Raw genomic sequence first — 27,349 nt, 5'->3', positions numbered from 1 at the left:
CTTATTCATTCCTCTGCTTCTTCTATCCTATGGTCATTACATCCAGTCAGTTTTGCATCTCAGTTATAGCATTTTTTTATTTCAGCCCGACTAGTTTTTAGGTTTTTTATCTCTGCAGCAAGGGACTCCCTGGTGTCTTCTATGCTTTTTTCAAACCTAGCTAGTATCTTTATTATTATTGTTTTAAATTTTGGTTCAAGCATATTACTTATATCTGTTTCAATTAGATCCCTGGCCATGACCTCTTATTGTTCTTTCTTTTGGGGTGGATTCTTCTATCTTGGCATTTTGTCTAGGTCTCTGCCTTCTGTGTGTGGGGAAAGCCTGTATGTTTCCTGCTCCTGAAAGTAATGGCTATTTTAAGAAGAGGTCCTGGGCCTGGCATTTCAAGAAGTCTTTCTAGTGTATGCTGTGTGCACTCTGCTCTTGTGTTTTGGCTGCTCTTTCCCTCAGGTCAGTCCTCTGCAGAATTTCTCCTTGCAATGGGCAGTGTTCGGACCTCGTCCAGTGTACGGTGAGTTTTAACTAGGTGAGTTTGGGTCTGCTTGTTAAAGGGGCTAGATCCTATTTCCCCCAGAGCTGAAGCTTTGCAGCACTCTATGGTCAGTAGACTTGGTGCATACAGGGTGTTTGTGCTGGTTGTCTGGGGGAGGGGCCCACTGCTGTTCTGACTCTCAGGCACACTTGCCCTAGCTCAGCAGCACCTGCAGAGAGCAGGGGGCGGGGCTTGGTGTAAGAGGCTCAAGCCTCCACTGTAGGTGCTGTGCTGCTCACTGAAGTCTGTCCATGCTGATGGGCGGGGGCAAAAATGGCATCAGCTGGTTCTCTCCTCCCCCGAGAGGGCAGTTCACTCCCATCGCTGTTCAGCAAGCCCTCACAAAAGAGTGAACAATCTTTCTTGTTTGTCTCAGACTTCCCTCAGATATCTGCCTTCACCCTGTCTGTGTCCAAGCCATCTGCCCACCTGGCAGTGCAGTGCTCCTTGGTTTATCTCAGGCAAGACAGCTGAGTTTCCAAACTCCAAATTTTAGGGAGCTGGCATGGCACAGACATGCACTGATCCTCTGGGGGAGGGTTTCACAGCACTGTGGCTGGTGCTGGTTTGTCCCAGAAGGGCAGTCACACCTATGTGCAGGGGCTTGGAGTTTATGGTAAAACGCAACAAAAAGCCAGCATCCTGCTTGTATGCTAATGAATGGGGCAGAGTAATGGTGCTCTCTGGCTCTTTTGTGCCCTGCGAGACAGCGCCACCTCTCTCAAATGCACTCCAAAAAGGGAACTGTCTCTCCCAGTGTGACCCAGGGGAGCCTCAGACCACACTGTCCACTCCTGGACCTCATCCTTCCTTCTCCACAGGAGCACCACTACCCCGCCAGGCTCCCCTCGGCAATGGTGCAGACTTCTAAAACTTTAGTCTTTGAGCTCCGCTGCTGGTAAAAACTTGCAGTAAACTTGCCCTCTGGTTTTCCCCATCAAGGGTTTTGGGGAAGTGTTTTTCTTGTGCAATGCCCTGCACTCTGTTCACTCTCTCCTTTCTCTCCTTTCTCCCTGATCAGGGGTCCCTCCCCTTTGCAGCATTGAGGATTCTTTTCTCCCCCAAGTCATATCTCCTCATGTCTTACCTTCCATAATATAGCCTCTTTTCTCCCTCTAGTTGTGCAGTTTGTTCTCTTAGTCCTCAGATCAATTTCCTGGGTGTTCAGAATGATTTGATATTTATCTTGCTGTCTTCAAGGGATGAGCAAGCATAGGGTCCTCCTACTACTCCGTGATCTTAACTCCTCTCTTCCATATTCATGATGTTTTCCAATAAATCAACAGAACAGTGAGGTACAAATGAGCCACTAAAACATCTTAGATTCAACATGGCTTAGCAGAAGGACACGAAGAGAATATATGAACATTTTAGTACATAGCAAACAATATTGTCAATAGTCAACACCCCTTTACCTCCCATACCCCTCTCCCACCCCAAAAGCTAATGTAATTCTAGGCTATCTTTGCAAAATTACCACATCTAGACGTTAAAAGACAGTGATTCTGCTCTTTTCTGCACTGATCAAGCCGTTCTATGAGAACTACAAGAAGGAGATATACAACAAAGAAAACACAATCCTATCTGAGGAGGGAAACAGGAATAAAGGCAGGACATGAAATAAAGAATCATCAGAAAGACCATGAAAGACCTTTCATCAGAAAGGATGCTAACCCTGGAGAAGACTTGGTGGCAATAGCTTGGCATCTCCCAGCACTTATAGGGCTCCCATGTAGAAGGTGGATAAGGTCTACCCCCAGAGCATGCTTAGACAGTGGGGCAAATTACAGAGAGGAAGAACAGTCCGAGCTGGCCGAAAATGTGAAGGGGTGGTCCAGGGGTAATAATTTCCTATCAGTTGGCAGGGACGTCACAGAGGGGACCTAAGTATCAAATTGAGTTTGATCTGTCTCTTCTATCCCTCCAATTTTAAGACTGTGATTCTGGAAGCAGCCAGAACCTCAATCATTCTCTTGTTTGCCCTGAGTTGACATCCACCACCACACAGAGTTACAAATATTTTTTTTTCTTGTGATGAGAACTTAAGATTTACTCTCTTAGCAACCCTCAAACGTACAATACAGTATCTTTTCATAGAAATGTATTTGACATGTAGTATTATATTAGTTTCAGGTGTACAACATAATGATTCAACATTTATATACATTACGAAGTGATCACCACAAGTCCAGTCACCATCTGTCTATGCTGTATGTTACATCCCTGGGACCTATTTATTTTATCACCAGAAGTTTGTACCTTTTAATCTTCTCACAATACAGTATTATTAACTGAGTCACCATGCTGTACATTACATCGCCAGATGTATTTATTTTACATATGGAAGTCTGTACCTTTTGACCACTTTCACCCATTTTGCCCATCCCTCTTCCCTACCAACCCTCACCTAGGCAACCACCAATTGTTCTCTGTTTCTATGAGTTTGGATTTTTTTATTTTTGTTGTTGTTTTTTGTTGTTGGTGGTGGTGGTGGTGGGTTTTTTGTTGGTGGTGGTGGTGGGGGGGTTTTTGTTGTTGTTGTTGTTGTTTTAGATTCCACAGGTAGGTGAGCTCACACAGTATTTGTCTTTCTCTGACTTTTTTCACTCAGCATAATGCCCTCAAGATCTATCCATGTTGTCTCAAATAACAGGACTCCCAGCACTGTCTCCATTCTTGACCACATGGGCCTTTCCAACCCCTAGTCCCACAAGGTCCCACCTTTCCACCTCAAACCTTCCCAGTGTGTTTGCCCATATTTTATTTTCCTCCTGTCTTTTCAAGAACAAACTCTTCAACTGCTTCTGACTCTTTCTGTTCTTCAGCCCATTGTAATCTGCTTTCCACAGATTCCCACTCTATTAAAAGTACTCCGCAAACAGTTCCCTGTTGACTTTCCTAATCACCCGGAACCAGTTCAGCCAACAGAACCACAGTAGCACCTGCAGTGCAGGGGAAGGGAATGACAAGAAATGGGACAACTCAGAGGTTGGACCTGTGGTTTTGAAAGTGAGGTCCACAGACCACTAGGCTTAGAAACATCTGAAGGCTTAATAAAAAGGGGGTGCCCATTCAAGCTGGCTTCCTGTGCTCTTTGCCATTTGTTCATAGCTTTTAGTGTTGCTGTTTTTGTTATTGTTGTTGTTTGTTTTGCACATTTCCTTGTTTGGGGGCACAGCGAGATATTCTAGGCCCATCTTGTATTTTCTCTACCTAGCCCTGGACTCGGCCAATACTTTGAGGAGTCCTGGTGTCTTTCACATGAAAATAGTATTTAGAAGTGACAATCTGGACACGAGGTGGGTTCATTGCTACTGAGCTGTTGCAGCTGTCAGGCCCTCTCAATGGACAGAACTAAGGAGCACACACACATACACCCAGACACAAACTCATACACACAATCACATTTACATCTACACCTATATCTGTCTATCCACCTACCTACTGAAAACCATGAATTTACTGATACTTCCAAACTCAGTCTGACACCATGGATCACTGGGATGATTTTGGTTTTCTCCTGTATTGTCACTTCTTTCTCAGACAGTATCCAGTATCCTTAATTTATTTACCTATTTGATCAGTGCCTGTGTTTGTAACTCATCTTCCATCTTTGCTGCGGCTCCTCCCTGCCACAGCCCTGAACCCCATCCAGGCCATCCTGCCCCAGAGAGTCTTCCTTAGTTGCTTAGGCTACACACGATGCCATTGCTAGGAAAGATAACACTGAAAAGGACCAGATTCTGCACACTCACACGTTTTGTACATCTCTTGAATAGCATTCACACATCTGCTTTGTATTATAGTTATTTGTAGGTATGTAAGAGTTTCTATTTTTTTAAAAAAAGATCTTATTTTTTTAGGGGTGCCTGGGTGGCTCAGTCAGTTAAGCATCTGTTTTTGGTTCAGGTCATGATCCCAGGGTCCTGGGATCAAGTCCAGGTCAGGCTCCCTGCTCAGCCTCTGCTTCTCCCTCTGCCCCTCCCCACCCCACTTGTCTCTCTCTCCCTTTCTCTCTCTCTCTCAAATAAATAAATATCTTTTTTAAAAAAAAATTTTTTTTTAAAGTAATCTCCACACCCAACCGTGGGGGAGGGGCTCGAACCTACAACCCTGAGATCAAGAGTCACAAGTTCCACTGACTGGGCCAGCCAGGCACCCCTGTAGGTATGTAAAATTTTTCAAATCAAGGCTTTTCAGAGGGTGGCAAAAAGGCCCACAGGTCAAATGAGGCCTACTTTCGTATGGTCCACAAGCTAAGAATGGTTTTTACATTTTTGAAAGTTGTTTAAAAAAAAGACATAAACAAAGATGAATCTGTAACAGATTGTATGGGGCCTGCAAATTCTCAAATATTGCCTCTCTGGCCCTTTATTGAAAAAATTTGTAGACCTCTGCTTTATATAGTTTCTCTTGCTTTATTAAGTAATGAATACATGTTTATAAAATTGAATTTTATACTTGAAAAAAATTCTCCAAGGAGTTTAAAATTGTAAAGTAGAAATAATACATAAGGAAGCCTAAGGTAAGTTTTATATATAGAAAAATGCTATTTTAAAACTTCAGGAAAAAAACGGAGAATGCTCTTGCTGACTTGGTCAATCAACAAAAATTCATGGGGAAGAATTTGTAAGAACTTGAAAGTTCAACTTGGCTGGTTTAACTGAAAGAATTTAAGCAGTCTTAAATTTTTGTGGTGAAATGAACAACATATTTTTAATCTTCCAAAATTTCACACTGTGGGTGATAAATTATATTCTCTTAAACATCAAGTTTTATTGCTCATCAATGTCTCTGTTTCAGCTTTCACTCCCCTTTGCATAATTAGGAACAAAAAACGCTTTAAACCGATTGTTAGTAGTTGAGCAGACAATGGCTCAACAATTCAGTAAATGTGAAGCCATATTCCATTATCTTGCTTACAACGACTTATGTATAGAAGCCAGTAATTTCTCCATGTAAAAGTGATTGCTTTACCTCTTCTGTAGACACCCCCAACCACCACCACCACCAGAGTTTACATTGTGGCATATTCTGTAAGCTTTACCTAGAATTAAGGTTTGGATATTTCTGTAGTTGATCGGCTTTGGTAATTATTTGGTCTAGTTTTCTTTTTTTTTTTTTTTAAAGATTTTATTTATTTATTTGACAGAGAGAGACACAGCGAGAGAGGGAACACAAGCAGGGGGAGTGGGAGAGAGAGAGAAGCAGGCTTCCCGCAGAGCAGGGAGCCCGATGCGGGGCTCAATCCCAGGACGCTGGGATCATGACCTGAGCCGAAGGCAGACACTTAACGACTGAGCCACCCAGGCGCCCCTGGTCTAGTTTTCTTAAGAGGCAAGGTTACAGCAATTGCTATGTGTATGAATATGCAAGTTGGTACCTTGAACTTGGCCAACGATACTGTATTTTTAATAGAACAGCAGCCAAGTTGTTCTATTTCCATACAGGTGGTTATAAGCAAAACATCTTAGTCACGGGAGAGGAAGTAAAAAAGGGAGAAAAAAGATAGGGATGCCCTGTTCCCCGTCATCCAAGGAATTTAACTTTATTTATTTATTTATTTATTTGGAATTTAACTTTAAACACTCAGTTTAATGGAGGCTTCCTTTACAAAGCATTTCCTTCATAACTGTTTTTGAAGTTATAATTAACTACTTCTTTTTTTTTTAAAAGATTTTATTTATTTATTTGACAGAGAGATAGAGAGCACAAGTAGGCAGAGTGGCAGGCAGAGGGAGAGGGAGAAGCAGGCTCCCCACTGAGCAGGGGGCCAGACATGGGGCTCAATCCCAGGACCCGAAGATCATGACCCAAGTCGAAGGCAGCCACTCAACCGACTGAGCCACCCAGGCGCCCCAACTTCTTTTTTATACCTGTATTTTCTATACCACTATACCTAGTTCAAGCATCTATCAGTGCTGCTATACCAATTAAGGGCAACTGGTCTACATGTCCGCTTCTGCCTGCTGAACTGCAGACTCCTCAGGGGAAGGACCTTGTCTATCCTTCCGGTCCCCTCGCCTAATACAGTGCCCATCACAGAGCAGGCACTCCACGAACATGTGTAGATAAGTAAATACATGAATGGCTCAGAGCTCTTGGGACATGGCACTGCCGAGAAGGAGTGGCCAAGAGTCTTTTAGGACAAGAAAGAATGAAGAAAAATAAAAGCATGCTGGATATTAGAAATCCCAGGACTCACGCCTCCTCCCCTCTAACTATTGAGGGAATATATCCGGGACTTGCTAGCCAAAGGGATGTAGGAGCAGAGATGGCTAGTTGACCCTAATACCCATTTTCCCTTTCTCCCCAGGTGGCAGGAGTCCTCAGTGTTTTTTTAAGACTTACTTATTTATTTGAGAGAGAGAAAGAGAGCACAAGCATGGGGGGAGGGGCAGAGGGAGAGGAAGAGAGAGAAACTCAAGCAGATTCTGAGCGGGGAGCCCGATGTGGGGCTTGATCTCAGGACCCTTAGATCACAACCTGACCTGAAACCAAGAGTCCCACACTCAACTGACTGCACCACCCAGGCACCCCCAGGAGTCCTCAATTTTTGCCTGGATACCTGGCCACCTGGCCACCCAGAAAGGAGGCTTCACTTCCCAGCCTCCCTTGCAGCTGGGTGCGGTCATGTGGCTGTCATCTGCCCATTGGGGTGTGAGCATAAGTGCAGGGTGGCTGTTTCCAGGCCTCTTCTTCACTTCCCCTCTGAATTACCTGGCCTGGATCAAAAGGTCAAGAGCTACATCCCAGGGATGGTGGGATGGGGGGCCAAAGGAGCCTGGGATCCTGAGGACCTCATGGCTCATGGCTGCCAAGCCAGCCGTCGACTGCAAACCTTGGACTATTGCCTGAGGAAGAAATAAGCCTCTGGTTTTTAAAGCCACTGCTACTTAGGTTTTCTGTATCACTTTCAGCCAAATGTATTCCTAAGCAATGCAAGGCTCAAAGTGTTGACAGCCCAGAAAGCCTAGTCATCTACAAGTCACAGGGCTTATAAAACTGTCTTAAAAACAAAGCAAAGACCTAAGGATTTCTACTCTTCTTCCCACCCACACCCAGGTCTCAGAATTCACTGTGGAAAGCTAGGCCTGCAAAGTCAGTTATGTGGAGACTTTCCCAGTTTTCTGGAAGAACAGTAGGGGAGGGAGGGAAGGAGAAGCGGAGGAGGGGGAAGAGAGAGAGGACAAAATAGAGAGGGATGGAGGGAAAATTAATGATTAGTAGCAGGCCTCTCCCAGCTCCCTCTCCTCTCCCCCCAAAGCGGGCGTAGAATGCAAAAAGGGAAGGATAAGACTTTTACCCTAACTGAGGAAAATCACAAAACATTACAGCTGAGGGGAATAAAGACTATAGAGGATAATCTTATAATTCTACAGATGAAGTGAGGTCCAGGGAAAAGAAATGATCTCATTCAGATCACACAGCTGTGAGGATCAAAGCCAGGACTGGTTCCTAAGACACTATAGTTGACCCTTGAACAAACATGGGCGTTAGGGGCACCAAACCCCGGTGCAGTTGAAAATCTGAAAATAGCTTTTGACACCCTGAAAACTTAACTGCTAACAGACTGTTGTTGATGGGAAGCCTTACGATAACATAAACAGTCGATGAACACATATTTTGTATGTTACATGTATTATATACGGTATTCTTACAATAAAGTAAGCTACAGAAAAGAAAATGCTACTAAGAAAATCATAAGGAAGGGAAAATACATTTACAGTATGGTATTGTAATGCTAGAAAAAAAATCCACATGTAAATGGATCCACGCAGTGCAAACCCATGTTGTTCAAAAGTCTACTATATTTTCTCTTCTATATAGTGTTCTCTCCTGTTAATCTCGGATTGCTAAAGATGGAAAGATGCTTAGTCCAATTTCCTCATTTTAAAAGCAAGGAAAGAAGTATTGGAAGAGGTCAAATAAATGGCCATGGTCACACAGTTAGCTTCTTACCACCAAATCAGCTTCTCTTCCCTCATCTTTGCATTCACATACAATGTGCTGGAAAATCTTACAGAAATCCAAAGTCAATGTGCATATTCAAAGGAGGAGTGGAGATAAGCAGTATCAAGTAAATGCAAATGTAAAAACACCCCCCACCCCATGATTCAATTTATGTTGGTCCATGAACAGTTAACAGTTTTTAACATCTAACACTTTCTTCCAGTCTTAACTGGCAGCCAGAGTTATTTTGCAAAACTCTGTTTGCAAGTCCCCAAGAGGAATACATGTGTAAGTATGTTTTAAATTTGCAAATGTTTTCTCTTTGAACTCCTTAAAAAGTAACACGAACCATCTTCATCTTTAAACTGCTCTGTTGAGTTTGTTATGGTATGCTTATGCATACCTCCCTCTTTTTCTGTGACTACCCAGAATGTCTGTCACTGGGGCACATGACTCTTAGAACTGAACTCTTCAAGGGGCGCCTCTGTTGGTTGACATCTGCCTTCAGCTCAGGACATGATCCCCGGGTCCTGGGATCAAGTCCTGCATCTGGCTCCTTGCTCAGCGGGGAGCCTGCTTCTCCCTCTGCCTGACTGTCCCCCTGCTTGGGCTCACTCTCTCTCTCTGACAAATAAATAAATAAAATCTTAAAAAAAAAAAAAAAAAGAACTGAACCCTTCAAGTAAATAGAAATTTCCTTATGTAGATGATATTGGCTTTCACCCTTAACGGAAATAGGGCAGAAGGAATGAGATCAAGGAGGAAATAAATTTGGATGGGAAGAAGCCATCATAACCTTGTGAATAAAATGCACATGAGAGTTTCAGTAACATTTAAGGGCACAAAGGGAAAGACAGGGATTCTCCAGAAGAGAGGAGAGCAGCACCATATCGGGAGCTGGGCCCAGGGGTGTGGATCTGCACCACGATGCATAAAATGCTGAGGACAAGGGCATCCTTTGTTTTTTGTTTTTATTATTTTTTTAAGTTGTCTTTATATAAGTAATCTCTAGACCCAACGCGGGGCTCAAACTCATGACTATAAGATCAAGAGTCACAAGCTCGGGGCGCCTGGGTGGCTCAGTCGTTAAGCGACTGCCTTTGGCTCAGGTCATGATCCCAGGGTCCTGGGATCGAGCCCAGCATCGGGCTCCCTGCTCGGCAGGAAGCTTGCTTCCCCTCTCCCACTGCCCCTGCTTGTGTTCCTTCTCTCGCTGTCTCTCTCTCTCTCAAACAAATAAATAAAATCTTTAAAAAAAAAAAAAAAAAAGAGAGTCACAAGCTCTTCCGAGGGAGCCAGCCAGGCACCCCGGACAAGAGCACACTTTGAACCAGAGTCTACCATGCACCAGGAAGAAGCTTTGGGAAATTTTCACAGGTGGCTCTCCTCTGTCCACACAGCACCAGTTGATGCCCTTGAAAACATTCTCATGTGCCCACTTCATTCTTAATGAGGCCAACCACATTAGTCATGCAGCTCACAGACAAATAGGAATGTCTGCAGCTCTGGACACCATCACGAACTTGTTGTATTTTGCACAGGAAGCTCGGCTCCGCATGCTCAAATGTCATCCTCTAAAGGTCAGCTCTAAGTACACAGAAGCCGTCTAGGAACACTGACAGTGGAGCTGAGTGCTCAGCACATCAAACAAGAAGGCCGTACAGGGGTTTCTCTCTACTTTACCAGACGCCAGCCTTCACCTTGCCCTTTGGAGAGGAAAGCAGTCTCTCCAGACTTTCCTGTTGGAAACAAAGCCTGAGACTGAAAAGAGGAAAGGAGGTCCAAAAGAACCCATCCTGCTGCAACCGAACTAGACCAACCTGGACCCTGAGATCCTTGACCTGCTGTGTGCCTTCTCCAAGCATAAAGGAAAACTCGGTTCCCGCAGCATGCCTCTCTGCTCCGCAAATAGTCCCTTTGCCTGGAGCATCCTCCCCATTCCGCCTGCCAATACACAGCAAATCAGTGGGAAAGAGTCTGAATGAATTCAGAGACCACATGCTCCAACCCCTTCTACCTGTCCATCAAAGGCCACTTCAGTCAGCACCTCCTCCATTAAGACTTTTTGGGGTCCCTCTGTCTCTCAATACTTCGGCACTTTGGCACTCCCTTATGGTATTGATCACATTCTGTCTTGTATTAGAGTTAATTATGTACAGATTTTTCACACCCTTTACCGGACCAGTTTAAAGCCTACAAATTCAACAATTCGTCCTAAATATTGAACAATAACATTTGTACTTTCTACAATTAAAAGGCTGTATGCGGGGCGCCTGGGTGGCTCAGTTGTTAAGCATCTGCCTTCGGCTCAGGTCATGATCCCGGGGTCCTGGGATCGAGACCCTCATAGGGCTCCCTGCTCCTTGGGAAGCCTGCTTCTCCCTCTCCCACTCCCCCTGCTTGTGTTCCCTCTCTCGCTGTGTCTCTCTCTGTTGAATAAATAAATAAAATCCTTAAAAAAAAAAAAAAAAGACTGTATGCTTTGGTAGGGAAGCATACCATTTTTTAAAACAAAACGAACTTTGTTTCTCTCCTTCTCTGTTTCCCACGTGCCTGCGCCGTGTGTCTAGTGGGTGCTCAGCCCGCCTTGATCCCAACCATGTGGCGGGCTGTGAGCGTTTTCAGGACAAAGGCAGCCTAACTGCTCTCTGTGAGCCCTCTATGATTAAGCACAGGATCCAGAACACAGTAAAAACACAATAAACGTATAATGAAATGAATAAAGCTAGCATTAAGTCAATGATGAGTAAGACCTAAGATTAAGCGGTCCCACCCAAGGCTTCCCAGTGCCCCACGGAGACCACACAACTCCCTTAGCACAGGAAACAGCATGACTCTTGATCAGCAAGCGGCATACAACGCACAGCTTCCTACTGTTCCTTTCCCTGCAGCTCGGTGCCCTTGGCGGGGAGCCACCTGCCTCCAGCCTTCTTTGGAAACGTATTCATGGGACAGTGGTGTTAACATTGCACAGACTAACACTGCTTTGGATTTTTGGGGGGAGCCATAGCTGCTGTTACTGTTACTGCTCCTGCTGAAATCCATTTGGCAAATGCCTTGGGAATGCAGCTTCTCAAATGGTTTAGAGGGTTCTCTACGTTTGACCCCTGCAGCATCACTTTCCACATCCTCAATGAGAAACCAGAAGGCACCCACCACCCCCGTTTCCTGGATTCATGGCAGCAGTAAGCGGCAGGGGACATATGCTCCTGGGCAGATGCCAGGTTGGGGGGTGGTGGGTAGAGGTTTGAGGGGTGGGTACAGGCCGAGCAGCAGAATTCGGTAAACGCTGACCGCCAACCACCCCACCCCTCACCGCCTGCATTGTCCTTTACAGCCTTCTGCTAGTCAGTAACAGATCTCTGCAGCCTAGATACTAGAAGCCATGATCTGGGATTTAGGGGTAAAAGTGCCCACAGGAGACAAAAACACCCTGAGAGGATTCAGCCGGACCAATCTCTTGGTCACGGGACTGTGTGCGGGGCCGAGGGAGAATCCCTGCTGATTTCAGTTCATTATGTTTCCTATGACTTCAGATCTCAGGGGCAGGCTGGCTGGTGGAGTAGGTAACAACTGTATTCAATCCTGGTCTCTGAGCAAATTCTTTAAGAATATTACTTTATCCAGTTGCCTAAAGAGCGTCTCCTCTGGGCTCACAGTTGCTACATTGTCTATAGCCGTGGTCTAATCCCCATCTTACTGCCACTGCTCCTGAAACATTCATTGCCAGATCTCTACAGGCTCCTTTGAAGGAAACTTCTTTCAGTAGTTTATGCTAGTGTGATGTCCTTTACAAGGGATTCTCAACAACTGTTTCTCCAAGTGTTCCTTTCTGGGTGAGAAGCTAGGGAATAACGGCAAAGGCGGTGACGTTCCCCATGACCAGGGTAGGCCTGACATGTGACATGTGTCCTGAATGAGGGGGTGCTCTCCACTGCCCCCAGTGAAAGCTATGTGTACTGGGGTGAATAGTGTCCTCCCAGACTTCATGTCCCCCTAGAACCTGTGACTGTGACTTAATTTGGAAATGGGGTCCTGGCAGATAATCAAGTTAAGATGAGGTCACACTGGATCAGGGTGGGCCTTAAATCCACAATGACTGGTGTCTTTCCAAGGAGAGAGACACGGACACACAGGAGGAGGACCTGTAACAACAGAGGCAGAGATTGGAGTCATGCATCCAGCAAGCCAAGAAAGTGCCATATCCCTAAATTCTCCTTTGCCATGTCATCTATTAACTATCTAGCTCACGGCAGAAACTAGGCTAGATCCTAGAACTACAATGCCACATGAGTCTCTTCCTGTCCCCTGGACTGAGACAGCCATGCAAGCAAACACATAGTGGAGAGGGGCACGGGCAGTCATAAATATGTATACAAGGAATAGGACTAGCAGAAAGGAGCAATTAACTGTTGAGAAAGGGTGTCAAGAGAAGCTTCTTGGAGGCAGAAACACTAAGCAGGGTTTGTAAAGGCAGGTCCAGGAGCAGAAGTTGCTGAATCACAGGAGCCTGACGCAGAAATGGCAGAGACCGAGCATGGTATATGCAGACAACTGCACAAATTTATTTCTACTGAAGGTACAAGGGAGGGAGAGGCCGAGATGACAAAGGAGGTGCAGACCGGGGCTGGGTCATGGCAGGTTAGGAGAGTTTCACTTAACTCCGTGGGCAATGGGGAGTCGTTGGAGAGTTTAAAGGAGAGGAACAGTGGGTCACATTGTGTTCCGAAAGATCGTCTGGGCTGCTTTGGGAAGCAAGACCAGGAGAAGCAGTACCTGTCAAAGGCTTGAACTCAGGCCGTGGGGGTAGAGCCGAGGGGAGAGAATGGATTGGGGCAATATTTAAAAGAGAAAATTAAATACTGTGCATGTAGAGAATGGGGAAGGAGAAGAGAGAAATCATTTCCTGTTTCACCTTCCCTTTTTCAGAGTTGGGTTGCAGAGCAGGACCAGCACAGCTGGGAGATTGGTTTCATGCAAGAGGATTAATAAGCAAGTGAGTAAATAGGCAGAGGACAGTCCAGAGCAGTTTCTCATTGCTGGAGAAAGGCATAACGTGCGTGGAAAGGAGAAACTGTGGGATTGGACTGGAATTGGAGGTATTGGTGTGCAGTCATGGTTTTTTAAGATAGATAATGTGGTGGTGAGGTAGATGGGGGGACGGAGAGAGATGTTGGGGCGCCTGGGTGGCTCAGTCAGTTAAGCATCTGAGTCTTGATTTCGGCTCAGGTCACAATCTCAGGGCCATGAGATTGAGCCCCGAGTCGGGCTCCATGCTGGATGTGGAGCCTGCTTATGTTTCTTCCTCTCCTTCGTCCCCTCCCCTCCCCCTCCCCTCTCCCCACTCACACTCTCTCTTTCTAAAAAAATTAAAAAATAAAAAAAAGAGAGAGAGATTATATAGAAATAGATGTCCGTGTATGGATGTGTTGTATGTCCTACCCATGCGCATTTAGAAGGGTTGAGAAGCAACGGCACCCCGGTTGCCATGAGCATCCTGGCATCCAAATCTCAGTTTCTGGCTTCTTGGAGAAATGTCTGATTCCAAGGCTAAGACAGGAAAAGAACAAGATGAGTCTGGAAATTATGTGCCAGGAAGTAAAGAAGCACTCAGAGAAATAGGAGGACATGCTTCAAGGGCACAGGATCCAGCATAACAGGGCTCCCTCTGGCCAAATCTGGGACGGTCTGAGCATCAAAATTAATAATGACACTAAATGATTATAATCCACTGAAAAAATTAAAATTCATGAGTTCATATGGATATAAATAATACTAATAAATGTGAGGAAAAAGAGAAAGCTCTACTTTATGGTGGAAGGCCAATTAATAAATATAGAAGGGATGATGGAATTAGAAAATCATTACTTGGCAACCATCACAGTAATAACTAATTTAGATAGAATCCTTAGATGCTAAAACCAGCATGTGAACATTTAATGAAGATATGGACATAGTCTCAAAAGAGCTCCCCAAAATATTTACCTGCTTATTAAGTAATGAGTACAAAATACTTACTAATTAACTAAAATGGACAAACTTAGTCAACACCATCATCATCAAATGATAAAATATAACATTATCAGTAACAAGATAAGCCCACATTAAGTTATTCTGATAAACTGAGAAAACACAGCATCCCTTCCATGAAATTCCTGCCAACACTGCATTACTGGAATCTAATAACGAGAAAACATCAGACAAACCCAAAGTGAGGGGCATGCTACAGAGTAATTAGCCTGTTGTTTAAAAAAAAAAAAAAAAAGTCAAAGTTGTGAAAAGCCAGGAAAGAATGAGGAAATGTTCCAGATTGAGGGAGAGTAAAAAAGACATAATGATTAAATACAACACATGATCCTGGGTTGGGTTCTGAAATTATAAAGAGCATTACTGAAATGCCTTTTGAAATTTGAAAGGGGTCCATGGGTGTATTGGCAGAGGGCAATATTACAGCAATATTCATTTCCTGATCTTGATGGTTTCACTCTGGTTATATAAGTGTCCTTGTTTATAAGTAATAAAAGGTAATGGCGCATCATGTCTGCCCTGCTCTCAACTGGTTCGGAAAAAAAATAGTAACAATAATATGCATAAGTATACAGAGAGAACGATAAGACAAACGTGGGAAATGTTAACAATTGATGAAGGATGTATAGAGGTTCTTATGCTATTCTTACAATTTTTCTGAGTTTGAAGTTGTTTTAAAATAAAACTTCTAAATGTATTAATATTCTAGAAAATGCAAACTCATCTATAGTGACAGAAAGCAGATCACTGACTGAGCAGGGAGGGGCCAGAGGGAAGAGTTAGGATTACCAAGGGCACCAGGAAACTTTGGGGCGTGATGGATATATTCATTATCTCCACCATGGCAATGGCTTTCTTGGTGTAAGTATATGTCAAAACTTATACAGTCCCTTTAACAATCTATCAATAAGTAAGATAATAGAAAAAAATATTTTAAAAATTCCTGATATCTGCCTAGGGGCTCCAACCACCCTCTTTATCATATGAATGCTTTTTTGTTATTTCCGTATTCCATATTCCTGAAACGTTGCATCCTAGGAACTTCCTCCCTCTTATCTACTCCTTCATATTTGAGAAGATAATGGGTTTCCATCTCCTCCACTGACTCTTCCTACACCAAAGTCTGCTGTGCCTTTCATTAATTCAACAAAGCTTACTGTTGAAATTTAAAGCATACTAACCTGAGGCATCTGGGTGGCTCCGTTGGTTAAGTATCCAACCCTTGATTTTGGCTCAGGTCATGATCTCGGGCTCATGAGATCGAGCTCTGCATCTAGCTCCACACTGGGTGTGGAGCCTGCTTGGAATTCTTTCCCCCTGTCCCTCACCACACCCCCTCTCTAAAAAAAATTTAAAAATTAAAAAAAAAAAGCATACTAACCTTTACATACATCCAATGAGAGTATGTAACTTTTTCTATTGCTATATCTATAATCATTTCAAAAGTTCTTTTTTATGTGTCCTGCTTATTTTTACATTAGAATTGAATGTCAATATGTTTACATTCCTGGAGAGTAACACACTGTCAAACTGCATTGTACAGTGCATACCTGGGTAAAATCAGAGGAGGGACAGGTGGGAGTGGGAATACAGTGAATGTAGCTGAGACAGGGGGCTTGGAGGTGTAGCCTCAGTTCTACCACTAACCAGCTATGTGCCAAGCACGCTTTGCTTCACTTCCTTAGGTCTAGATTTCCCCATAGGTCAAAACAAAGGTTGGATCAAATGTCATATAACCCACCTCGAAAACATTGAGTCTTGGATTATTTGAGTAGTGAACACTAGATGGAGCCCATGAGCCCACGTGAGGCTTTGGGCATTGCAAGGACAGGCCTTGCTGCAGTGGGAAGCCCAGAAAGCATGGGTTGGAGAAGATGATCCTGTGCTTGATGAAATAGGGCAGAAACAACTGAGAAGTTGTGCCCCATAGACAATGGTATTTTTGTGTCTTTAACATCTGGGCCAGGAAACTAGGGATCACAGGAAGTTAGGCCAAAGTGAAAGTTATACACATTTTTTATTCTCCACTTTACTAAATCCCAAGAGTCTTTAACATAGAGTTTGCAAACTCTATGATTTTCTGTATTATCTTACTTAGGAATTCCACATGTTTTTAGCCAAATATGTTCAAATGAATATTATTTCGAGAGAAAGGGGATATTAATCTAGTCTGTCATAGGTATTCAAGGGTGTTGGAGAGGAATCATTTTTTTAGAATTTGAAAATAAAATTTCTATGAGATTTCTTAAAATGGATAAGAATTTATTTTTTCGCATAAGAATTTAAAAACTATCAAGCTATAAGCAGATAGAAAAACGATTGGCTTTGTGTCCTTTTTGTATGCTAATAAATTAAGTCCACTAACACTTGTTGAACATAGAAGTATCAAATGCCATAGTGTAACTGATTCCTTACTAAGTGTTTACAAGTCACATACGTAAGGAGTGACATACCAGCTCCTCCCCAAATAATCCTTTTCTTCTACCACTGACCTGTCCTGCTGAATATTTCAAAACCCTTTGTAAACTTACTTCAGCATCTCTGTGGGGTATTCCCTTCCACTGCAAACCTGTAACAGTCAGAAACTGTCTTTGACAAGAACAAATCTAGATACTTGAAAAAGGATAATGCTAAGACTCAGGAGCAATTTCATTCAGACTCAACAAGCACTTAATGAGAAAATGGTCTTGGCAGGAATTTTAATTCCTTTATTTCTTCCTCACAACATCTTTGTTGATAGCCATTTTATTTATTTAAGAGAGAGAGAGATAGCACGAGAGCGCACAAACAGGGGTGGGGAGGGGGCAAAGGGAGAGGGAGAAGCAGACTACCCGCTGAGCAGGTAGTCTGGACCCCGGGATCATGACCTGAGGGGAAGGCAGACGCCTAACCTACGGAGCCACCCAGGTGCCCCTGTCAAGAGCCATTTTTAATGACATTTTATAAATGATGACATGCAATTTTAGAGATATTAAGTAATTTGTACTAAGAATACAAGTGCCAAAGTCAGAATTCCAACCAAAGTCTCTTGATTTCAAGCCTTCTTTCCAATCCACTGAGGTGGAGGAGATGATTGATTACTTAAGCCCTAACACAGAAGGTAGAGACCTCACAGGTGAGTCATCATGAAGCTATGGAACATTTTCCCCCGCCCTGTTGGAGCTGTTCTCTTTGTCGTACCCCTTTTCACAATTATTATTCCTTTTCCCTCGGCAAAGAATCTGGGGCTGCACAGGGGCAGACGCGGTGGCTTGTTACCAATAGCGCAGTGCTAACCTTGCCAGCCAGCAGCACAGGAGAAATGAAATCATATAAAAGCATTGACAAATAGCAACACGAGGAAAGCAATACAGTTGCTAAGGGGCAACCCTCCATTCTCCGCAACACAAACCAGAGAAAGAAAAGGTATCTGTGGCTGAAGCTCACCGCAGTATCAAAGACCTGGTTTAGTTAGTGGTGTTGGCGTTGTTTTAAAGGGATGGTGCAGGCACTGCATTCTCTGAGCTACATGAGGTGAGGGGTCTTTAAGTGTTTTTCTTCTTGCCCACACACAAGTGCAGGATGCCGAGTTCCAGCCGATCCTTACCAAGGCCGTGAGATCTGAGCACCTGTTGAGGAAGTGAGATCTGAGCACTTGGTGAGGAAGTTTTCCCTTCACGTAAGAGAGCAAAGAAGAGGGATGCCTGGGTGGCTCAGTCGGTGAAGTGTCTGCCTTCGGCTCGGGTCATGATCCCAGCATCCTGGGATCGAGCCCCACATGGGGCTCCCTGCTCAGCGGGGAGCCTGCTTCTCCCCTGCCTGCCGTTCCCTTGCTTGTGCTTGCTCTCTCCCTCTCTCTCTCTCCATGTCAAATAAATAAATAAAATCTTTAAAAAAAAAAAAAAAGCGAGAGCAAAGAAGAGGGACATGAACGTGGAGAAGAATATATTTTTCCCCACAAGGCTTGATAAAGTTGACGTCTTTCTACATGACTTCCTGCAGTTCAGGAGACAAGACTGGAGTAAAGGCGTCAAGAGTTCTGCTCGTCAGCCCTGTAACTTTCATATCAAACTGAGGGCATTGTCCTCTACATAGAAGTCTCTCCCGAGGAGGGCGGCGGTCCCTACAAGGGGAGGAAAGCTTGGTCCATGCTCCATGTCTGCGGAGCTGGGCGTAGGACAGTCGGGCTGTGACATTCCATCTCCCTTTTCAGGGACTTCAGCCCCAGTCAGTTCCATGGACAGCAGAGAAAGCCGGCTCTCTTAGCCCAGCCCGCTGGCCAAGCCTTGGCAGGTCCTTTTGTTGTGGCAAGGCTGAACCAAAAGAGAAGTTTCGCTGCACTATTTACTTTCTCTCCAGGTATCTCTGGCTCACCACTCTGGTGTAGCCGGCCCTGCAGGAGGCATACAGTCCCCTGGTCTACCTTTTTCTGCGCTTGCTCAGTGGGAAGAAATCCCACTTGACCTCAGCATTCCTTTCTGACGATTACCATATGCCTCTAGAGACCTGGAAGCTTCACCCTGGCTTGCACTGTCACGGTGGAGGCCATTCTTACCCGGGTCGGGCTGAAAGCTTGCCTTTTCTTTTTCTTTATCTTTTTAAAATTATATTAAGCTACCTTGTCTCTATGTGATTCTGTGACAGTGAATTGCACAGGCTAATTATTCCCTCCGTTAAAAAACAGTTTCCTTTACATCATGTAAAGCATGTTGCCTTGTCTCTAGCCTGAAATGATTGGCACAGGTAGCCAGGCTGAGTTTAATTAAGGGATTTTCATGTGTCAACAGCTGAGAATAAGAGTCTCACTTCTCTTAACTCAAGGGGAGACTTTGATTAAATGGCCATTATCCCCAGGACCACATCCTCCTGCTGTCTCCCCGTCCAGATCCTCTGCCTGTCTCCCTTCCTCTATGCCAGGAAGAAGGTCTGGGAAGGAAAGGTTACATTGCCCAAGACCACAAGCTGTCTGCAGAAGGGCAGAAAACACCTACTCATGCAGAGAGAACAGTGGGCTCTGGGGCTTACAGAACAATCGTACAAGATTTCCCTAAAAAGCAGAGAAGGTTTAAAACGTTATTTTCCCCCCAATTTTTAGAAAATATCTTTATTTACTGAGGCACCTATAAGCTTTTGCTTGTTGAATTGTTTATTTCATGAGTAGGAAACATATGCATTAGGTAAAAGGGTGTATAGCGAAAAGCAACCTTCTTCCCCTCAGTCCCCAGCCACTCAGTTCCAGTTCCCTGGCATTACCCTTCCACAGATATTTTGCTCAGTTAGAGATTTATGTATGTGTGCATATTCAGTTCTTCTGAAATTCAAATTTAATTGGGCTTCCTGCATTTTCTCTGGCAATCCTATACTGGGTGTCACTCTTTCTAGTTCTCTGGAACAGAACTAGAATATATAGATATATAAAATACATATAGTTATGAGTACATAAAGTTGACGTCTTATGACATCTTATGACGTCATAAAATAATACATAAATAACGTATTATAAATAATATATGAAAAATATATTAATTTGGGGCGCCTGGGTAGCTCAGTCGTTAAGCGTCTGCCTTCGGCTCAGGTCATGATCCCAGGGTCCTGGGATCAAGCCCCGCATCAGGTTCCCTGCTCGGCCAGGAGCCTGCTTCTCCCTCTCCCACTCCCCCTGCTTGTATTCCCTCTCTAGCTGTCTCTCTCTCTCTCTGTGTCAAATAAATAAATAAAATCTTAAAAAAAAAAAAGAAAAGAAAAATACATTAACTTGTGTTTCTACACATATCTATTATTTCTCTATCTATTATATCTATTATAATATATAATATATAGAGATACAGCTATTATTTCTATATCTATTATAATATGTAATATATATAAGATATAAATAACATATGTGAAATATATCAATCCATGTTTATACATGTAACTATTATTATTTCTATATCATCTGTGTGAATATATATATCATATATATCATACATCAGCATGAACTCATATTTAACTTTAAATATATTTAAATATAATTTAATTTCTAAATTTTAATTTATAAAATATGTATTTAATTCAAATATTTAATATATTTAAAGTTAAATACGAGTTCATACTGATGTATGCTATATATGTTCATAATTTAAATATGGAGATATATGAGATATATGTATTTAAAATTAAATATGAGTTTATATTTGTGTCCCTGACTCTAATCTAGTACCATAGGGTTTCTTCTACTGTCTTCCCTTTGCTTATCTATAACTTCCCTCTCTGATAGTGGAAAACCTGGCCCCATTATCCATCATCTTGTTTGTCCATTATTACTCACTTTACATGTAAAACAGTTTCAGAATTGTTAACTCATAACCCCATGAGGAACAAATTTACTAACTGGAGAACAGTGTTTGCATATAGCATCTTTTGTCTTTAGCCTGATAATTCCAAGTCCAAACAGTGGTTTCCAAAGTTACTTAGATGAGCTCTTTCTCCCCCAACCCCTTCCTGATGTTCTATCATACATTTGTAATATAGTTAGATCCATCTGTCAAAGTCTGCATACCATCTTGGGATCCCCTAACATTCTGGTGGATTTTTTTTTAAGATTTTATTTATTTATTTGAGAGATTTTGTTTATTTATTTGATAGAGAGAGAGAACATGAGCAGGGGGGAGAGGGAGAGGGAGAGGGAGAAGCAGATTCCCCATTGAGCAGGGAGCCTGACGCGGGGCTTGATCCCAGGACTCCTCATGACCTGAACTGAAGGCAAATGCTTAACCGACTGAACCACTCAGGCGCCCCTCTGGTGGATCTTTTAAAAAATTGTATACATTGAAGTTCACTCTTTATGATGTATGGTTCTATGGATTTTGACAAATTCAGACTCATTATCCACCCCGTATCATACAGAACAGCTCTATCAGCCTGAAAATTCCTCCATGAATCCTCTTTGTAGTCAACCACTGCTCCCCTCCACCAACCCCTGGCATCTGGTTTTTATTCCTATAGTATTGCCTTTTCTAGGGTGATTATGCAGTGATTCTCTGCAAAGAAATGAGATTATTTTGGTTCGATTAAAATTACCATGATTCTTTCATGAGAAATGTATTAATATAGGATAAAGGTGGTACCATATTAATGAGAAAGTGGTTCTTACCATCTCAGTGTTCATTCTTTTGTGAGGACACAAACACATACACCCTTTATGCCACTGACTGGTCACTGTGAAAAGTGCCAAATAAGAAGTATAAAATGTATTGAGAATTTAAGGAAAGAGAATTTAAAAATATTTAGTAGATGTTAGATCCTTGTTAAGAATTTATATTCTTGGGGCGCCTGGGTGGCTCAGTCAGTTAAGCGTCTGCCTTGGCTCAGGTCATGATCCCAGGGTCCTGGGATGGAGCCCTGCATCGGGCTCCCTGCTCGGCGGGAAGCCTGCTTCTCCCTCTCCCACTCTCCCTGCTTGTGGTCCCTCTCTCACTGTGTCTCTCTCTGTCAATTAAATAAATAAAATCCTTAAAAAAAAAAGATTTTATATTCTTGGCTTAATAAAAGCTTTACCGCTTGGAAAGGATGAAAAAGATTGAAAAGTATTCTAATTAAGGATAAGTCTGCCTTACAGAATATATTAAAATAGATTAGCTTAATTGTGACAACATGAATTGATTTCTACCTGATAATGTTGATACAATGCAGTTTTGCTTAGTGCCTGTACAAAGTTTCCAAATTTAGGTATAGCTTGCCCACACATACAGATCTACCTCTATGGTTTTCCTTGAGAACTATTTTAGCTGCCTGGTAAGATCCTCTTCGTGTCTTGCTTCACCCAGTATAATGACTTCACGTAATCATTAGGGTAATCACCACCTCACAAAAGCAGAATAGCAAGCCCTAAAAGAAATGGAGAATAAAAGAATATGGTCTCAAATTTTAGAAATCTAAAAATTCTAATGTAACCAGTAGCCTGCACGTTGATGTATCCACTCAACCAACAAACATCCACTGAGAAAATGTTGGGGGCTAGATATTATGCTATAAATTGAAAATGCAGTAAAAATGGAGCTTAGACTCTACTAACAAAGACTTACAGAGAAGCCAGAATAAGAGACTGATGCTTGTTAGGAGAAATGTGGTCAAGGAATGTAAAATTTGGTTGGACAACAGACAGCGCTTCCTAAAGGAGAGGACGAGAGAGTTAAATCCTGAGTTATGCTCTTCATCTTGAATGGGACTTCGAAGATTCAATGGTTTGGTTTCACTCAACAAATGTTTATTTAGTAACTCTAGACACAACCTGGACCATTAAGCCAATGAAGAAAACACTAGATAGCGTGCTTTGGTTTGGGATTATGAAGCATGCCTCAGAATGTGAACTTATTTTCCTCTCTCCCTATTCTTTGCTCTACTTGACAAACTAACAAGCAGAAGAAGAGTCATTGAAAACTAGTAATTAATGAGTATATAAACACTTAAGAATGCCGTTCAAGTGTTTAAACATCCTTGAGAGCCCTTACATAGGTCAAACATGTCCCTAGTCTTCCCATTTACACCATGTATTCTCCGGGCAAACTTCATTTTCATGTGCAATTTCAAGGTAAGGTTCAGCTCAGCGTTATGCAAAAGCAACAAGCGAATAGGACTGGAGGCCTGAAGTTGTATTTTAAGTGGAAAGATACTAAAAGTGTTTGATGCCCTATTTTTGGTCATATTGGATCTCCCATGTTGCACATAATCAAAAATGTATAATTTAGTTCATTTTTATATTTGGTCATAAATATTCTAATCTTTGGTTATTTAAATAACAGAATCCGCCCCCCTCACATTAGGGAGAAAAAGGGGGGAAAGAAATTACCTCAGGCAACAAACTGCGGGTTGCTGGAGTGGGGGTGTGTGGGAGGGATGGGGTGACTGGGTGATAGACACTGGGGAGGGTATGTGCTCTGGTAAGCGCTGTGAATTGTGCAAGACCGTTGAATCTCAGATCTGTACCTCTGAAACAAATAATGCAATATATGTTAAGAAAAAAAAAAGAAGAAGAAGAAGGTAGCGGGAGGGGAAGAATGAAGCGGGGGAAATCGGAGGGGTAGACGAACCATAAGAGACGATGGACTCTGAAAAACAAACTGAGGGTTCTAGAGGGGAGGGGGGTGGGAGGATGGGTTAGCCTGGTGGTGGATATTGAGGAGGGCACATTCTGCATGGAGCACTGGGTGTTATGCACAAGCAATGAATCATGGAACACTTCATCTAAAACTAATGATGTAATGTATGGTGATTAACATAAGAATTAAAAAAAAAGAAATTACCTCAGGCAGGTCAAAGAGCTTTAAGAAAAACACCAAAATGTCATTAATTGCCATCTTTGGATTATGGGATTGTGGGTCATTTCATTCTCTTGTATGTTTTTTGTATTTCCCGAGGGCTCTGTAATTACCATGGCTTGCTTCTTTAGGAAAAACTTGAAATAAAATTACAAAAGACCTTAAGACAGTAGCCTGAAATCCGTGCGGTGCTTTCAAGAGCATTAATACTTACAGAGTAAACACTTTCGTAAGCAGCGTGATTGGGTCTGTGTTTAATGTCAATCTTTTTACTAATTTGGCTGCACATAGATCCCGAATCAGAGAGCCTTAGTAATGAGAAACCTATCGGAAGACTGCACAGCACGAGTAAGCAAAGGCCAACGAGATAGAGAGGCTTGTAGAGAGCTAATAGCCTAGAAACTGAGTTAGATGCTAGGGAAAAGAGAACTGGAAGCAGAAGGGGCAGCAACAGAGAGAAATTCGGTCATCCCAATAGCAGAGCCTTGCTTAGAAAGCAACAGACATCGACTCTTTAAGGGACAAGATAACAAGATTAATAGAGCTGCTTGCTATCAGAATAGCTTTTTAGTGCTCTTTGAGGTCTGCGTGTCCTGTTCCTGGCTCTGTGGCTGATGAGATTATTTTGTTCTTTCTCTGCTTTGCATATGTTCTTGCAACACAAAGGACAACGTGAGAATGTATCTGCTCCTTGCAACTTACAAGAAGCTAACTGGCATAGACAAATATTCAGGTTGTGTCCAATTAAAAAAAAAAAGTTCTTTAAAACACTGATAAGCAGCCTAGAAGATAAATTTTTGTCTGTGTTTATAGTTACATCCTTAGGACTGAGCCCTCGAATAAAAATGGATAGGTCAAAGGGTAAAGAACTTTTTGAATACTTCCAGCTTTTCAAAAACTGCTTTGATTACGATTGACTTTGATTATTTTTGTATGACTTTTATATCTTTTAATTTTTTTAATTTTGTGCATTGTCTGTTTCTCTTCTGTGTCTCTACGCTGAAACTACATTTTGGCGGGCCCAATCTCCGTTTGCAACTAACTTTCCCAGTTAGTTATCCTTTAGTTTGTGATGTTTTTCAATGCACATATGGTTTCATGTTTATGCCGTTAAATGTACTCATTCTTTGATTTATTCAATTGAAAATTTGAGAAACGTGGTTGGATAATTTCAAAAGTTATTGAAGAAGTTATAAGCAAAACAAAGCATAGTCTATCAGTTGTAACTCAGAAAACAATGATGAGTAAAAACAAAACATATGTATAACGTGCTAGAGTAACAGGTACATTTATAATAATGAAAATGGGTTGAACTTCTTAAATTCTCCTATCAAGAGACAGTAGTTCTCAGACTGGTTAAATACATACTTATGCATGCACACGCAGATACATACAATCATGTGTTTACAAAACATACTCGAGCCAAAATGACAAAAAAAAAAAAGTTGAAAGCAGATAGGCAAAGATATACTGAGGAATGAATATAAAAACAAAGCAAGAAGTAATACTGAACAAAATATAATGTAGGGCAAAAGCAGTAAGTAAGCCCCAGACCACCATTCTATCAATAAAGCTGCACCATGATGAGTCATGTGATTTTATCCATAAACACTATGTTCAGAGCAAAATACAATAGAAACATTTGAAGAAAATTCCAGAAACACAGTTGTAGCGGGAAATTTTAACATGTTTGACTCTTTGACAGGCAGGATAAATACATAAATATAGAGAGCTTAGTAATTTAATAAACAAGTTTGAGTTAATCAATATGTTCAAAATTATACATGCTTCAAAACGATATGCCTTCATTTTTTGTATGCCTGAAATATTTCTAATAATTCAATATTTTGTCATTAGTTGGGGACATCATAAATCGAGCAGATTATCTCATGTTCTCTCTCAGTCTAAAGCAAGAGAAATTAATTTTAAAATTAAAATGTAAGTTTTTGGGTTTTGGCTTGGAGCAGGCGAAGGTGCAACTATCTTGGGCCGCCCCGAATCCGGGTTCATCCGACACCAGCCGCCTCCGCCACGCCGCCTAAGTTTGACCCCAACGAGATCAAAGTCGTGTACCTGAGGTGCACCGGTGGCGAAGTCGGTGCCACGACTGCCCTGGCCCCGAAGATCGGCCCGCTGGGTCTGTCTCCAAAAGAGTTTGGTGATGACCTCATCAAGGCAACCGGTGATTGGAAGGGTCTGAGGATGACGATGAAACTGACCACTCAGAACAGACAGGCCCAGATCGAAGTGGGACCTTTGCCTCTGCCCTGATGATCAAAGCCCTCAAGGAAACCGCCAAGGGACAGAAAGAAGCAGAAAAACATGAAGCACAGTGGAAATATCACTTTTGATGAGATTGTCAACATTGCCCGACAGATATGGCACCATTCTTTAGCCAGAGAACTCTCTGGAACCATTAAAGAGATCCTGGGGACATCCCAGTTTGTGGGCAGCAATGTTGATGGCCACCACCCTCATGACGTCATAGGTGACGTCAACAGTGATGCAGTGGAATGCCCCGCTAGTTAAGAACTACAAAGGAAAACATTTCAATAAAGGATCATTTGACCACCAAAAATTTTAAAAATTTCCTAAGTTAACTTTTAACCAAAAGAGGAAATCCATTGCTCATATATACCACATCTTGTGTATTCATCTATCAGTTGGGAGACACTTGGGTTATTTCTTTTTGACTACTATGAATAATGCTGCTATGAGCATTTGTGCTCAAGTTTTGGTGTGAGCATATGTTTTCAATTATTTTGGGTGTATATCCAGGATTGGAATGGCTGGGTCATATGGTAATTACATGTTTAATGTTTTGAGGCACAAACAGTTTTCCAAGGCAGCTGCACCATTTTACATTCCATCCAGCAATGCATGAGGGTCCCAATTTCTCTACATCCTCGCTAGCACTTGTTACTAGCCATCTTTTTGATTGTCATGTCCACGAAGTAAGGGTTACATGCAGCTCCCTGATGCATGCCTGAAGCAGTCATCTCTCTTAGGTAAGAGTTACATGCAAAACCCTCTGTGTGTGCCAAGAAGACCAATCCAATGGATGTTCAGAACTGCTTCGATGCTTGGAAACATTATCTCCTCACAGAAGACTAAAATCAGTGTATTACCTCAATATTACTGAATATCTTCATAAGGTAGAGAATTAAAGGAACTGGAGAAATACCTCTTGATTGATCTCTGTATCTCTGTTCCCTGAAATTTCTGAATCATGCTTAATTAAAAGAAACAAAGTTTCATTTTGCTTTCTGGCAAATATATATATAACATCTACTTTAGCCACTCATCCATCAACGGACAGACACTTAGGTTGTTTTCGTATCTTGGCCATTATGAGTGACGCTGCAGTGAACATGGGAGTACAGATTATCTCTGTGAAATCTTGTTTTCCTTTCCTTTGGATTTATACACAGAAGTGGGATTACTAGTTTATGTGGTAGTCCTATTTTCAATTTCTTGAGGAACCTCAGCACTTTTTTCCAGAGTGGCTGCACCAATTTACATGCCCACCAACAGTGCACAAGGGGTCCCTTTTCTC

The 27,349-nt window shown here is 42.4% G+C and overlaps 1 pseudogene; it reads left to right on the top strand.

Moving 5' to 3' along the window:
- Positions 1–482: 482 nt before the first annotated feature.
- LOC118025428 lies at positions 483–26,322 on the top strand (annotated as a pseudogene).
- Positions 26,323–27,349: the final 1,027 nt, after the last annotated feature.

Source organism: Mirounga leonina, unplaced genomic scaffold (assembly GCF_011800145.1).
Source record: "Mirounga leonina isolate KUSES-001 unplaced genomic scaffold, KU_Mleo_1.0 Mir_201, whole genome shotgun sequence".
Lineage (NCBI taxonomy): Eukaryota > Metazoa > Chordata > Mammalia > Carnivora > Phocidae > Mirounga > Mirounga leonina.
Note: the sequence above shows the minus strand (reverse complement) of the source record. Positions and strands in the feature narration are given on the sequence as shown.